Raw genomic sequence first — 16,536 nt, forward strand, 5'->3', positions numbered from 1 at the left:
TACTATGTGGAACTCTGTTGCATGGTATTGCAGGATCATTCATTTCAAGTTTTGACATCTAAAAGGACACTTACATCAATATATTCTTCAAGATACTAATAACATTGAGAAAAGGGTCCTCTGGTGATGATATTGGAACACCATCATTAGATACATTTTTTATATATATTTTTTTATATTCTTATATTCATCTGTTATTTTTAAATAGATTTTTTATGCTGGGACCCATGCATGAATGTCAACTATTGAGATAATATTAATACATTGTATTTATCTTCTCATATTGTGTTCGCACTCTATAATATGGTCAACACAGTGCAGTTCTTATAGAAGTATACATTAAGAACTAGGGGCATATTAAGAACTAGGGGAGGCCAGATGGAGGAAGGCACTTAATGTGCCCGATCGCCCCCATCCTGGCACTTATACAATTGGGGCACCCTTGTTTGAAAGAGAGGAGTCCGGTCCCCTCTTTAAAATAAAGTAGTAGTAGTAATAATGTAGTAGTAATGTTCTGGTGATCTGGGATAGTTTGTGGGTACTCTCCCCACCACCTGCGTTCTCCACTGCCAACAAGACCTCCAATATTGGGAGTTATGCAATAAAGTCCAGGGCCCATATGCATTCAAGTTACCATAACCGGAACGATTCAGGCATTTTCATCTGTACACTTGAGGCGGAAATAATTTAAAAGGCAAAACAAAACTGGTTTTGCCTTTTAAATTATTTTTGCTTTAAATCTATGGCCTGCAAATTAGTGGTTAATCTCACTGCCAAAGGTGTAACTATGGATCCAGCAGCATGAAGCCTATAAGCTCAAACTGAATTTATCCAAGCATGAGATTTTATCCCTACGAGGCACTAAATGTCACGGAATTGGTATGGATGACCACCGGACGTTAGCAATCAGGACACTGATTGCTGACATCCAGCAAGGGAGAAGATCCCAACAGGGAAGGTACTGTAAGTACTCTATCCATACCCCTCTCCACCCCCAACCCTAACCCTTCCTTAGGGGTGCCTAACTCTAACCTCCCCCCTTGTGCCTAACCCTAACCTCCCCAGGGGTGCTTAAACCTAACCCCCCCTCCCCGCACCCTAAACCTAACCCTCCCTGGGGGGATCCAGCCCTAATCTCCCCACGGGGATGCCTGACCCTAACCCCCCCTTCTCCTTGCCTAATCCCAACCCTCCCGGGGGGGTGCCTAACCCTAAGTCCCCCCCATGAGTCCCTAAACCTAACTCACCCCCACGGCTAACAGGTCCCGGCTCCCGGCTTGCCTACGTTCGGTATGCCGGGTGTTGGGATTTCGGCGTGGGGCTAATGACAGGTTTCGGTATTTAGACGCCTATCATTAGTCCCATGCCGGGATTTTACTGTCGGAAAGCCAGCAGTCGGCATTTCAACCGCCGGCCTCTTGACTACATAACAATTTTGCATAGGTATTTTCACTTAGGCTCGTCATACTTCATTTTAACGTGTACATGATGCAGAATAGTTAGCAAAATGAATTCAGTATTTGACTGTATCCTAAAATATAGATTTAGTGCATCACAAGTTACTATGCATTACCCTCTCTATTACTCCCCATGTCCACATACTGTGCTGTACCTCCCAACATTGGGAATATCCAAATGGTCACAACCACTATGATGCGGCCATACTTCCTGATTTCGATCTTTCTCAGCCCCTTTGTGGGTGGCCATGCCCCTGGCAGGCGTTTTTATGATAAAACACAATTTCTTATGCCACATGCAGTGGAGGCAGTGACATACATCCTGACCCCCCTACAAATCAAAAGAAATGTCCCCATTGCTGGATGGTGGAACATTCTTCTTAAATTGGGACAGTCCAGCCAAAATGAGGACATTTGGGAGGTATTCATCCACTCTCTCTAGTCCTATCGCTTATACCTTTGAAATACTGCTGGGATATGCTCATTCTTCCACAAGAATCCATCCATTATCTCATCATCTCCCAACTTGACCAATGGCAAACGCAGGATTTTGAAAGGGGGGTTTCCAAAATCGTTGCAGAACCAATGATAAAAAGGTCTAACCAGAATAAGCCTGCAACATACACTTTATTGTGTACTTCAAGAGTTTTATTATAAATAATAATAAATGATATCAATAACAAGGCATCTGAGCATAAAGCTTGCTTATGCACAATGTGTAACAGTATGTATGAACAAAATTTATACTCCCAGTACAATTTCAACATTTGAACTAAACGTAAAGTATACTACTATACCATAGTGGTGCGTCACCTTGACAAGGCGGCATATTCCCGAAAAATTTCGGCGGCTCGTTCTAATGGCATGATTTAAATACATGTATGACTCTACCCCTCTGATGCGTTCCACTAACCTCTATTTCTCTTACTGATATTATTAAAAATTGACCACCCATATTGGTACACATGATGAAATGGTAGATAAACAATTAAAGCAGATTCTTAGATCCTTTTGCTGATATAATGCCAAAAATATCACCTGCCGGCTTCATCCCCTGCCCAACGGTGACAGCCCCCAGCCGCAGAGCAAATGCACACTAACCATGGATGCGGAGCCGTGAGGTGTCACTCACGTGCTCCGCAATGGCCCATGGGAGGAACTGCTGCATCTCGGCATCCGCAGCAGCCCTCCCGCAGCCATCACATATTATTACTGTATGTGTATGTATATTACTGCATGCACTGAAGTTCATAACATCAATCGGAGCTAAGGGCCTGATTCAGGTTGGTTCGCAAGGCTGCGTTCTCACGCACCCTGCTCGCTGTGAAAATATGCTAATGAATGCAATCGCACGGCAACCGCAGCTCTATACCAAGACACCCACCACTGTATAAAGCCGCCCACTTCCCATGACATGCATCCGCAAGTCAGCAAAAACATCGGTAACATCGAGTAACATCGGAACCATCCGCACAGTTGTGGTTGACCATACCCTACCTCAGAAACTGCTAAACTTTCTGTCGCCATCTAGACCTCTGCCAGCGTATGCTATCGCAGGGGCTTAATTATGCATGCCCCTGTAACGGCATTTAAACGCCCAGGCACGCCTGCGTTTCTCTGACCACCCCCCATCACCACCCTCAAACGGTCACTTACTGTCAACCACTGTGTGAGGACTCTGCGGGCTCATTGTGATCGCTTCCGGATCTCAGTGGCCAGTTCGCGAACTGCGTCTTATACATATGCGCAGAATACAAACATCGGCTGGCTGCGTGCGAAGGCAGCCTTGCAATCCAACCTGAATCAGGCCTTAAGTTCCAATCATGGCAGTGGCCATCAGAGCCGCTGGCCGGTCAGTGTAAAGTGGCCTGGCAGAGGGGAGAGGGGACCGGCCCAGCGGGAACCTTCCCGCTGGCAAAATCCGTACCTGGTCAAGGGGGTTTCTAGGTACTCGGAACCCCCCCTGCGTGCGTGCCTGTTGACTACTGCCCTTTTCTGATATTATACTTGCCTACATACATCTCCTGTGCAGCTACCCACCCATAAAGTTCCCTACCACACCTGAGCAGACTAGCCCCTAGCCTTCCAATCTTTAAACACTCTATGAAAACTGCTGTCTTACTAGAGCCTGACCTACTCCTACCTATACTACTTGCACTGGTCCACCCTCGTTACTGTCCAAATTGCTGATCTCATTGTCTCTCCTCACTAGGGGCCGTATTCAATTAGAAGCGAAAAGCCGAGATCCGCGGAAAAGTATCGCTGATTGTGACTTTTCGCCTGTCGGAAACATATCTCCATATTCAATTCCATCCACTTTTCACATACGTGGACACGCAATGCAATGTAATAGGCAAAAAAGATTCGCCTCTGAATAGCAGGAGAAAAGAAGTGCAACATTTTTATTTAGGGGTGCAAAGGTGGGGAAACCACTCAGAACCCTTGGAACAGCTCCCAAAGGATAACTGCGTCAAAAAATTCCAGGAAAAAAAACTTAACACCCCCAAAAAAGTACTTTGAATTTGGGGGTGAAAAAGCACAAAGTGGGGGGACAAGTTCGCAAACTAGCAAAATAAGGTTCTGGGGGTGGTCTAAGAAGGGGTCAAGTGTTTTTGGGATTGCAGGTGCTTTTATGAGGGTGGAAATTCACATTGACATTAAAAGATGATATCACCCATTTTTAGGTACCCCAAATTTGACAGGACTACTTATTTTCACTAAAACACTGCTTTATGCCATTCTTCACCACTTGTGCAATGACGCTAATTAGTGGCAATTATGCAAACTTAAGTACCCCAAACAGTTTTACTAGGGCTAATCGGGCACTACTACATTCATCCCCAATGTTTCTGCATCTTTTCGGGGGGTTCAGGCTGATTTCCCCGATTCTGACATCACTTTTCGCCTGTTCTGACTTCGTGTGTCGCCGTTTTCGCGTCTTTTGGAATTGAATAGGGCGAATCGCGGGTACACGCATGATAAGTTTCCGTGGCTAAAGTACGCGATGTAGGCGAAAAGTCTGGCATGCGAAACATTATCACGTATGTGAAACTAATTGAATACGGTCCTAGATTGTAATCTCCCTCATGAGCTGGTTTCTCCCTACCTGTAATGTCATATCTGCATTTACTATGCTTTCCTTGTACAGTGTGTCTCTGTTTATGTATGCTCGGCTGGAGCCTTACAAATCAACAATAATATTAATAGTAATAATAATGATGATCTTAATAACAATAATTATAATAATAATGAAAAATAATAATAATAATGCTGAGTTACTATTGTAAAGCATTGTGTACAATATGGTGCTATGTAAATAATATACACATACATACAGACATACATACTATTGTCCCGATGTAGTAGTAGTGTGTATGAAGCTGAGCCGCTTTATCATTAGTACTTCGGGTTGACATAGAGATATAGTAAAGTACAGTTTGTTCTGTTCACCTGACTCTGCTTCAGTTTGTCTTGCAAATAATCTCCAGTGTTTAACCAACACTGTGCTGCCTTTGGGCTGCGCCTGCCCTTCACCCACCCTGCCCCTTCTGGCATCACTCCACACACCGTTGCCAACATGTGAACAGGTGTATCTGAGCATGTTACACGTGGTGCTGTGACAACCTCTCATTACATATTCACGTCACTACCATCTATTGGCTGCATTTTACAGCTCAATCTTTCATAAATATTTAGCCCAAATACCAGATATAATAATAGACAATGACAACTGCATCTCATATACAGAATAAGAGGAATTGTGCTGTATATGTGCTTAATAACTAATAATACAAAAAGGACATTTCAAGGAACAAATCATTAAAACCTGGTACAGTTCCCTGATGAGAGATAGGGGTCTATTTATTAAATCCTGGATGGAGATAAAGAGAACAGAGATAAAGTACCAACAAATCAGCTCCTAACTGCCATGTCATTGAAAAATGACAGTTAGGAGCTGGTTGGCTGGTACTTTGGGGTCGATTTACTAAGCCTTGGATGGAGATAAAGTAGACAGTGATAAAGTACCAACCAACCAGCTCCCAACTGTCATTTTTCAAACACCTGTGACATGGCAGTTAGGAGCTAATTGGTTGGTACATTATCTCCATCCAAGGCTTAGTAAATAGACCCTGAAGTTGGTACATAGGTTTGATAATTGCTTTTTACACCCCCAGTACCATGGGTGTAACACACAATTGTTGCACCCCATACCTCCCAACATGACCCTCTCCAGGAGGGACACAATGCTCTGGTCCTGGACTTCCCTGGTAATTTATGATTGGTGGCTGCTCCAGGGAGGGGGCTGCTGTACAGTCCAAAACTCAAATAGGGGAGTCACACCAACTGCCAGTGAGTCCCAGCCAGTGAGGTTTGGCAGTGTGTGAAATGACAGTTGGTGTGACTCCCCTATTTGAATTTTGAACTGTGCTGCAGCCCCACCTCTTACCAGGGAAGTCCAGGACCAGAGTATTGTGTCCCTCCTGGAGAGGGTCATGTTGGGAGGTATGCCCCATGCTGAGGAAGAAACTGCCGTACTTCTGTGTCTGGGTGACCATTGGATTTCATCATTGCAGTGTGGCCTCCAGTATTGACTTCTGGGTCACTGCTCCTCTACTTCCTGTTTGTTCTAGACCGTACCTGTGGACTGTCGTGGCTATGGAGTTCCATCCTGTTGGGATTATACATTTACTGGCTACACTCTGCCTCCTTGAGGAGAATATATTTACTAATATTTAGAAGTGGGAGATGTTGCCCATAGCAACCAATCAGGTTCTAGCAATTATCTTTTAGAAGGTGCTAGTTAAATTTTAAGTAGAATCTGATTGGTTGCTATGGGCAACATCTCCATTTCTAAAAACTCTCAGTTTAGTAAACATACCCCTAACTATTGACTTTATATTTGTATCATTGTATATACTTATAATTTACCACAAAAGCCACTAATACCAAAACAGAACTATAGCAAAGGAAAAAAGTTCATGGATAGTAAAAAAAAAAAGAAAGGTGTGTTATTGTCCTTAATTTTATAATTGTGTAGCACCCAAATAGTTAATGATACGGGTACTCACAAAGGCCCTCATTCAGAACCGTACGCTCTGAGCAGAGCGCACGCTCTGAATGAGGGCCGCCCTCCTTAAAAATGGAGCGTCCTCCTGGACGCTCGTATAGCTGTGGGTCACCACCCACAGCCTATACGAGCGTGCAGTTTGATGGCCACGATGGTCTTGAACATCGCGACCATCGAAACTGCGAGCCGGAGCCTGCGATTGAGGTTTTCAACCGCAAGGCCCGGAGTGATTTTGGCTCTATCAGAGCCAAAATCACTCCCACTGACATCACTAGTGATGTCAGTGGGCCGGCTTCTGACGGTAGGCGTTCCCTTGGGAACGCCCCCGTCAGGGAGGCACGCCCCCGGCACGCCCACCAATCAACATCGACAGAACGCCCCCTTTGATCAGACACAACGAGCGAAGGAAAGTCCTTCGCTCGTCGCGTCTGGCGCATGCGCACGACGGAGCTCCCTCCGTCGTGCGCATGCTCAGTGCAGACCATCGACCCACTTGCGAGCGGACAGCCGCTCGCGAGTGGGTCTGAATCAGGCCCAAAGTTCTTTCACTGGATTGAATGAAAAATGGGTAAATGTTGTCCTCTTCTTTCTCCAAGTACAAAAAAAATGTTCTCCCTTTTTCCCACATAGCAGAGAGGCAGGTGGTCCCCAACCCAAACATAATCGAAACAATGAATTAAATAACATCCACTTCATTAAGCTAGAACTGTTCCTCAATTCAGGAACATTTTATGAAAGTGGTCAATAATAATACATTATACCATGGGTTCCCAAACATAGGGCCTGATTCAGAGCCGGACGCTCTTGAAGAGCGCTCGCTCTGAATCAGGGTTTTTTTTTTTTTTTTCTTGCGGCCTCTTGGTCGCTCGCTAAGCTGTGGGTGTCCACCCACAGCTTTTGCGGGCGGCCAGGTGATGGTCGCGATGGTCACGACCATCGGGGCTTGCGACGAGACCCTTGTGGTAGGATCTCGTCCGTCGCAAGCCCCAGAGAGCTTCTGGCTCTAACAGAGCAGGAAGCTCTCCACTGACATCACTGGTGATGTCAGTGGTGCCTCTCACAAACTGCAAGCGTTCCTTCGGGAACGCCTCCGTTTGTGTAGCCAGCACTCTCCCCGCCTACAAAACGGGGCGAGCTGTCGATCAACATCAACAGTCACCCCTTTTGTAGTGAGCCCCGGAGCGAGAGAAATTCTTAAAGTGTTTTAAACGATTTTTGCATATTAACTTACTGAAAATCGTTGAGTTGACAAGTCTAATGGTGCATACACACGATCAGATTTTTTCTTCAGATATGGACGATAACGATTTAAAAATCGTTCAGTCGTTCATATCTGATGAAAAATCGTTCATATCTGACATGCCTGAACGATGGACGATCAACGATGCGCGTTCCCGTGTGTCAGATAACGATATCTGACATCTGATGGGTTTGCAGTCAGACTTGGACGATTCCATTCATTTTAATGCAGTTAAAAATCGTTCAATCGTTCAAATCGTTCAAATCGTTCAAAACTTTGGTCAAATCGTCCAAATCGTTCAAATCGTTTAATCGTTCAGTCGTTCACCTGACAAATCTGACAAGTCTGACAAATCTGACCGTGTGTACGCTCCATAACTGAACTACAGACTACAAACGTGAACGCGCATGAACCATAATCGTTCATCGTTTAACTCAGAAAGTGAACGATTTTTTCAAACGATTATCGTTAAACGATTTTATGAACGATTTTATGAACGATTTTCTGTCAGATTATCTGTCAGATTTTTTAAAGTGTAATGAACGATTTTTTGGATCTACAAACGATTTTTGCATATTAACTTAATGGAAATCGTTGAGTTGACAAGTCTGACTGAACTACAAACTACAAATGTGAACGCGCATGAATGATAATCGTTCATCGTTTGACTCAGAAAGTGAACGATTTTTTCAAACGATATTGTTTAACGATAATCGTTCAAAAAATCGTTGTGTGTGTATGCAGCTTCAGAGTTAGTTACTGAAGGCTAACGACTCCGAGTCTGTGTCTTAGACGGGATAAATTGAGCTGGACATCTCTATTTGCTTTAGATTTTGTCACTCTTTCTCAATATGCCTCTGTTGTTGGGCACTACTTTAGCACTACATATCTTTATGGATTTATAATTATATTTAGTGGCAATCAGATTCCATCTATCTATTATTCAGTTAAGCTTGTAACTGAGCTGCCCCTTAAAGCTGGTTTTCCTCTGACAGTATATTAGCTCTATTGTAATAAGGTAATATCTTTGAGGTGTACAGTGGTATTTAAGACTTCACATATCTGTTCCAGATGAGTGTGTCTGATTCCACTCCTGACCTCACCTCAGGTAGGACCCATCTCCCTTGTTGCTTCAAATCAGCTGGACACTGATCAGTGCCTCAGGCAGCTACACCTCACACAGCTCTAGTCTCCAAAATGCAGCTCCCTCACAGCCACCGCCAGGGGCACCTCAGCAGCACAGGTTTCTTTTCTCAGCAGTTACCTCAGGACAGACCCCTAATGATCAGAGCCTGCTCTCTTATATATCCTTGACCTTGTACAGCTCTGTTCCAACCAACTGCCACTCACTTCCAACTGTCACTTGCCTTACAACCTGACAATGCTCATGTGACATGCTTCTGACCACTTGAGCAGCTGCGAGGCTGCTGGGAATTGAGGTCTGTCTGTGTAATGCCATACACATGCTCTGTAGCGTGCTGCACAGTGTCTGACATAATACATCACATAGTGGGGTAATACAATTGCTTGTTAAAAAATGTACATGTTTTAATATAATGCCCATTGTACATTATTTCTTTATTATTTATTACCAGTTATATATATAGCGCACACATAGTCTGCAGTGCTTTACAGAGTATATCTGTCCATTCACATCAGTCTCTACCCCAGTGAAGCGTACAATCTGTATTCCCTACTACATGCTCACACACATACAAACTAGGGTTAATTTTGTTGGGGGCCAATTAACCTGCCAGTATATGTTTGGAGTGTGGGAGGAAACCAGAGTACCCAGAGGAAACCCATGCAAGCACAGGGAGAATATACAAACTCTTCACAATTAGGGCCATAGGGGGAATTGAGCCCACGACCTCAGTGCTGTGAGGCAGTAATGCTAACCATTACACCATCTGTGCTGCTTTCTACTGAAATAATTGTAATTGTGGTAGTGGTGGTGGTTGCAGGTCTGCACTTTTGCTTTGTCACTGGTTTTTCACTTTAAGTGTTATTTAGAAAACAGTTTGAGTCTCCCATATCCAAATATTCAGAAATATGGAATATTCCAAAATACAGAATTGTTTGAGTGTGACTGAGATAGTGACACCTTTGCTTTCTGATGGTTCAAGGGGGGTCATTCAGACCCGCTCGCGAGCGCAGGACGCTCGCAAGCGGGTCGATGTTGCCCCACTGCGCATGCGCACGACGGAGGGAGCTCCGTCGTGCGCATGCGCAAGACCCGGGTCGATTGTCAATGTTGATTGACAGCACGCCCCCTCTGGTGGGCGTGCCGGGGGCGTGGCTGCCAGACGGAGGCGTTCCCATGGGAACGCCTACCGTCTCAAGCCGGCCCCACTGACATCAGTAATGATGTCAGTGGGAGTGATTTTGGCTCTGATAGAGCCAAAATCACTCCTGGGCTTGCGGCAGCAAGACCCTACTGCAGGGTCTCGTCGCAAGCCAGATGGTCGCAATGGTCTTGACCATCGCGACCATCTTTTTGGCCGCTCGTATATGCTGTGGGTGGTCACCCACAGCTATGCGAGCGGCCAGGAGGCCGCTCCATTTTCAGGGAGGAGGTCACTGATTCAGAGCGAGCGCTCTGGTCAGAGCATTCGGCTCTGAATCAGGCCCAATGTACACAAACTGTTTAATGCACAAAATTATTAAAAATATTGTATAAAATTATCTTCAGGCTGTGTGTGTAAGGTGTATAGGAAACTTAAAAGAATTTTGTGTATGTACACAATCTTTGATGCACAAAATGATAAAAAATATTGTATAAAATGACCTGCAGGCTGTGTGTATAAGCTGTATATAACACATAAATGTATTCTGTGTTTAGACTTGGGTCCCATTCCCAAGATATCTCATTATGGTATGCACATATTCCAAACTACGGAAAAATCTGATATCCAAAATACTTCTGGTCCCAAACATTTTGGACATGGGAGACTCAACTTGTACCATAATCATTATAGGAAATTATTTCACAGCTTTAGGCAACTCCGCTCCCTCCTCTCATTTAAGAGGTACTGTAGTCAGGATACCCTGGGGATGTAGTTGACATCCTGGTGGTCGGAATCCCAGGACCAGTCAGAATCCCGACGCTGGCATCCTGACCGCTGACATGGCGACGGTAAGCATTGAGGTTAGGGGGAGGGTTAGGTTTAGGGTTAGACACTAGGGGGAGGGTTAGTGTTAGGCTGCAAGGGGGTGTTAGGGTTAGGTTGCAGGGGCGGAGGGTTAGGGTTAGATTGCAGGGGCGGAGGGTTAGGGTTAGGCTACAGGGAGGGAGGGTTAGGTTCCAAGGGGAGGGGGAGGGTACTTACCAGCAGGTGTCAGTATTCTAACCCTGTCAAGATGCCGGCATCGGGATTCTCACCACTGGGATCCTGAGCGCCGTCATCAGGTACTCAACCCTACACTAGACATTAGAGTTTTACTTATACCTATCTGTTCCCTGTGAATCGTAGACCTGGTGGTTGCTTTCTCTAAGGTACTTTTATCCCAAATTGATAAAAGGCTTCAGAACATGGAAACTAAAATAATGGCAGCTCTTGGTAAGATAGACTCCCGCACAGCTTCACCTAAAACTAGCTCCAGTGATTTACAATACCAGGTACTGTACAGGCCCTTTATATGGTGTACGCTACACAACCTTGGCCTACTCATCCCCTACCTGACAAGGGTTGATGACTCAGGCACCTGTCATAATCCCTGGCTCCTGGGAGTTACTGGTTCTTCTACAGAGCCACCATTGCTTTATTTCCCTAATGTGAGTATTCACTTTGCCGGTTTCCCCGGCACCCTAGGCAACATTTCACCAACTGCCCCTGCTCCCTCCAATTCATAATATGCCACACATCAGTCTCCTGAGTTAAATAATATGCCACACAGCAGTGTTCCAATTTCATAATATACTAAATAAAATATTGCGCACAGCAGAGCGCCAAAATCATAATGTACCTCATAACACAAATTCATAATATGCCACTCAGCCATGAATTATGCCATTATTTTTTTTTATTTTGTGGACTCATCGGTGGCCTCCATTAGCCGGCCTCCTTAGGCGGCTGCCTAAAGCTGCCCAATGGTAGCACCGACCCTGCATTGCAGGGATAGGACTCCTTTCGGAGCCCCTGTCCCAGCGTGTGTTACTGGCGGTATAATCGCATACTGCTAATATCATGCCCAGAATATTGATAATTGCAATTATTGATAAATGGGCCCCATCGTATGCTCACCATCTGTGTTGATCTGATGTTTTTGTACCTAGGTGTATTCTGTAATACGGTTCTTTTTCAACATGTTTCATTGTGTTGTGCTTCAATAAAAAACAAAAACAGCATCCTATTGGCTATTCAGCTCTCACATGTTTTGGATAGCCAATAAGATAAATCCAACTTGCGCTAATATGGCAAAAAGAACCGAGTTAAAAACCGAACCCCTCATCTCTACTTTTACAATTTTTTTTATAATACCAGGTTTTTTTTATATGGCACACTGCCAATAGAAATCTCTGATTATAAGTGATAACACTGCACAACAATGAAAATATTTCCGATGTGAAAATAGTTACTTCTAATTGATTTCAGCATGCAAAGAATGAATATGACATTTAAAACTCTCAGTTAGCTCTGAGTTCCGTGATATCACCCATTTATGACGATGTAGGGGTATTCCTAGTGAAGTGGGCAGAATGGAGAGAATCTTACCAGCAATCTGCGTTCCGTGCAGAGGGGGTGGGGCCTAATGACCCAATTAAATGAATCAGTTATGACTCCCCTCCCCTATTCAAATATATGCGATTCACGGGATTACCCACACAAGATAACTGTGGTGCACTGAGTGACAAGCATAGTGAGCGATTCCACCAAGACATTTCAGCAATGGAACAAAGATATCAGGGTAGGTGATCACTACTGTTGGACAGTGACAAGAGATGCCCCAGAAGAGGAGTACAAGCGACAAGCAAAGAGAAAGCACCCCCATGAATAGGCCACTATATTAGATAGTACTTTCCTATGCTGTATGTTTGTTTCGTATGCTGTATGTTTGTTTCCTATGCTGTATGTTTGTTTCGTTTTGTGTTCTTATTTGTGATTGATTGAATTAAAACAACTGTTATTTATTTTCTATCCAGAAAATATCAGATTATTTTAAAATAGCTTTTCACTATGACTATATTACTAATGTACATACAGTATAGTGCAGGTAGTGTAGCTCAAAAAATAGAGCTAGTAAAAACATTCTGAAATCATTTTAGTTTTTCTTGATCTCAAATTAGTAATGTATGACTATTTTTAGAAAGGAAACAAATTAAAAGTATTAATTTGTAGTAAAGTGTAATTAGAACACACTGTTTATATTTTATTTTTTAACAGTAATTAGTATAGCGCACACATATTCTGTATCGCTGTACCGAGAATATTTCAGTTATAGCCCTTTCACACAGAAAAGCAAATTTCCGGGTCAAGCTTTTGGACCCGGTAATTTGCAGATCAACATGGGTCCTTTTCCTGTGTGAAAAGGGTCAACCCGGGTCGAAATTCCCAGGACTTTCACCCTGGTTTTCACCAGGGTCGAAGTCCTGGGATTTGCGACCCGGTTTGACCCTCTCACACAGATCCAAATGCTTGACCCGGAAAATTGCTTTTATGTGTGAAAGGGGGTATAGATTGGGCTGGCAAAAAACCTGTGATTCAAATGCCGGATAAAATCCAGGTTTTTGGCTATTTACAGAGTGAGAATTGTATTACTGACATTAGCTCTTCCCCCAGTGTAGTTTACAATGTACATACTCAGACACACATACACACTAGGGGTAAGTTTGAGCAGGAGACAATTCACCTACCAGCATGATTTTGTATTGTGGGAGGAAACCCGGGCAAACTCACGCAAACATATGAAGAACATACAAACTCCACACCAATACTAACCACTATGCTATACACACTACCCATCTATTTAGGGGTTGACTTGATGAGCCAAAAGGTTCTTATCTGCCGTTAAATTCTATGTTTCTATATCATTTACATGTATTACCACACCTTATCAATAATAATAATAATAATAATTGGTTTAATTTATTTAGATTCAAATTCAGCAAATTACTCATGTAAAGTACAAAGTAGCCATTAAAGACCTAAATTTGCATAATAAAGGACTATTACTATTTTCTACTTTCTCCAAGAAGAAAAGTGTGACTCCCCTTTATGTAGCCGTGTATCAGCTAAGCTTAATGTGGCCCTCTGTGTAATTTCAGATTGATATAAAGAATAAAACCTTGTAGCCCCATTAAACAAGCAACTTGTCAGCTCCTGCTGTAGGCAATGCCTGCTGATGTGTAAGCCACTCCCTGCAGACATGTGTAATGTGAGGAGTGACTCACTCTCCTCCATCCCTGGGTGCAGTCAGTAGGGGCTGTGGTCTCCTCCTGCACTGACTGCTCCAGGACAGGTGCTGCGTGTCCAAAGGGGGTAAGTATATGATTCTGCTTTAGTACATGTATTATTTACCTTTGCCATAAGTGTGTTACTTGTGCAAAACTCCCATTGAGTATATACCTGGCCTCAAGGTGTTCAGGCTAGGTGTGTCTTCTCTACACCTCTTAAATCCTGCATATAATTGTGGACTTGTCAATTCTATTTTGAGCTTAAAAAGACCGTTCACAAAAAAAAGTTTTGCTAAAGTTTGTTGGAAGAGACACAGAACTCATTGTGAGAGCAATAAGTGTTATTCTACTGATGATCAGTTTGCATGAACTTGCTCTGTGTAGAATAGATTTCCCACGCTTGCAATGAGTCTCCCACCTGCAACACCCATGTAGTTATGTATGTGTACAGTACAGTATATCCAGGGTGCTGCTTTCTAGTAATGGGACAGAATGATTGGAATGTATGCCACTCACAGGCCGTTCATGCTTCTCCCACTTATCTGCCAATGAATACTTTAATTGGAAAATGCAGCACGCTCCCAATGCAATCAGGACCCTGTCTGGAGAAAATAGTACTTGTGATATTGCAGTCATTTGGTTTTATTCATTGCACAGTGTATAACCCTTGTCTTGTGTGTGTGCCTGGCTGAGAAAAGTGTATTTACTGGACATGCAGTCAAATATATTTATATAATGTTTTTTGAAACCCACAGGTTTTGAATTTTAAATGAAGTTGTTATTTGAATAAACAATATTTTGATTTGCCTATGTGGACAAAGACTAGACCTGCAAATTGTGAACAGGCAAAACTAGCAAGTAGCCAGGTCTTCTTTCTCTGCGTATTCTCTTTTACACTTATCTTATTAATGACTTAAATTTCAAAGATTGCCGATCAGCTTGTAGCAATTAGAACAAAGTTTTTGAAAAGCAGGTAGTATGGGAGAAGTCAGGTTTGTAGAGGTAATAGTGCTTCCCTGATACAGTACATATAGCTGTGTTTGAAGCTTTGCCGGTTATTGTACATGTACAGTGTTAGAGCCGGTATTTGCTCTTGCTATGTTGTTTAGTATATTAGTGACTTTCAGAACATAATTTTTTTTTTTTTTTTTTTCCTTAGAAAGTATAAGCCATAAATTGTATATATTATATAGGAAACAATGATACATAGTAAATGTGTGCACAAGATATGTTTTGCCCCTGATAATATGTCCAACTACTCAAGAGCTTCTCTCTATTCTACATCTTCTGCTACAGTCTTTGGATGGCATGTAGTTAGAATACCGACGCACGGGAAGCCGTTTGCTGAAATTCCGTCTTAGTACTAAAGATAGGCGTCTACCGACGCCTATCTTTAGCCCGACGATGAAATCCCGACAGACGGCCTCCCAAACAATGGTAATCGAGGACAAGGTTAGCGTTTAGCCGTGGGGGGTTAGGCTGTGGGAAGGGGGGGTTAGGCACCACCAAGGGGATGTTAGGGTGTGGCACCCCCCAGAGTGGGTTAGGTTTAGGGTGTGGGAAGGGGGGTTAGGTTTAGGCATCCTCGGGGGGACTTTGGACTGGGCACCACCCTGGGAGGGTTAGGGGGGAGGAGGAGAAGTTTAGAGTTAGTATACTTACTTGCCCTGTCGGGATTCGTCATTTCGGGGTTCCGGCGTCGGATTTTCATACCCAACCCCTTTGGACAAAGCTGTATTAATGTGGCTCTGATCACTGAGAGAAGCCTGGTAAACACCTTACCACGGTGCGAGACAGTGATGCGATGTAACAATGCGTTGCCATACAGACTAAACGATCCGGCGTACAACGGCACAATGTATCTTTTTTCTTCTTTCTTCTTCAAACAGCCATATGTGTAATGTCTCGTAGGAGTATAAATATGTAAAAAAATCTTCATTACTATCGGACCTTATTCAAAAGTAGGAAATTCAGTGAATTTACAGTCAGGTGCATAAATATTGGGACATTGACAGAATTTTCATATTTTGGCCTCTATTCACCACCACAATGGCTTTGAAATGAAACAAACACGATGTGCTTTAACTGCAGACTTTCAGATTTAATTTGAGGGTAATTACATCCAAATCAGGTGAACGGTGTAGGAATTACAACGGTTTCTATATGTGCCTCCCACTTTTTAAGGGGACAAAAGTAATGGTCCCACAGTGTTGCAGCTGTGGCATTTTTCACTTCATCTATTGAGAACTTCTTTCTCCGCAGTTGTTTCTTCAGGGTTGGGAATGGCCAGAAGTCACAGGGCGTTAAGTCCGGGCTATATGGAGGGTGTACCAGTTCTGTCCCATTTCAGTCAGTGCTGCTGTTGCATTGGCAGTAA

The 16,536-nt window shown here is 43.5% G+C and overlaps 1 protein-coding gene across 1 annotated transcript in view; it reads left to right on the forward strand.

Moving 5' to 3' along the window:
* Positions 1–14,084: 14,084 nt before the first annotated feature.
* Positions 14,085–16,536, forward strand: part of ELOVL7 (ELOVL fatty acid elongase 7) — a 36,005-nt gene continuing 33,553 nt past the window's right edge. Inside the window, exon 1 of the mRNA XM_088469457.1 lies at positions 14,085–14,244. The gene's annotated coding sequence lies outside the window, so the exon portion shown is untranslated. The remainder of the gene's footprint in view (positions 14,245–16,536) is intronic.

This window comes from Taudactylus pleione, unplaced genomic scaffold, assembly GCF_031769625.1.
Source record: "Taudactylus pleione unplaced genomic scaffold, aTauple2 ptg000092l, whole genome shotgun sequence".
Taxonomy (NCBI): Eukaryota; Metazoa; Chordata; class Amphibia; order Anura; family Myobatrachidae; genus Taudactylus; species Taudactylus pleione.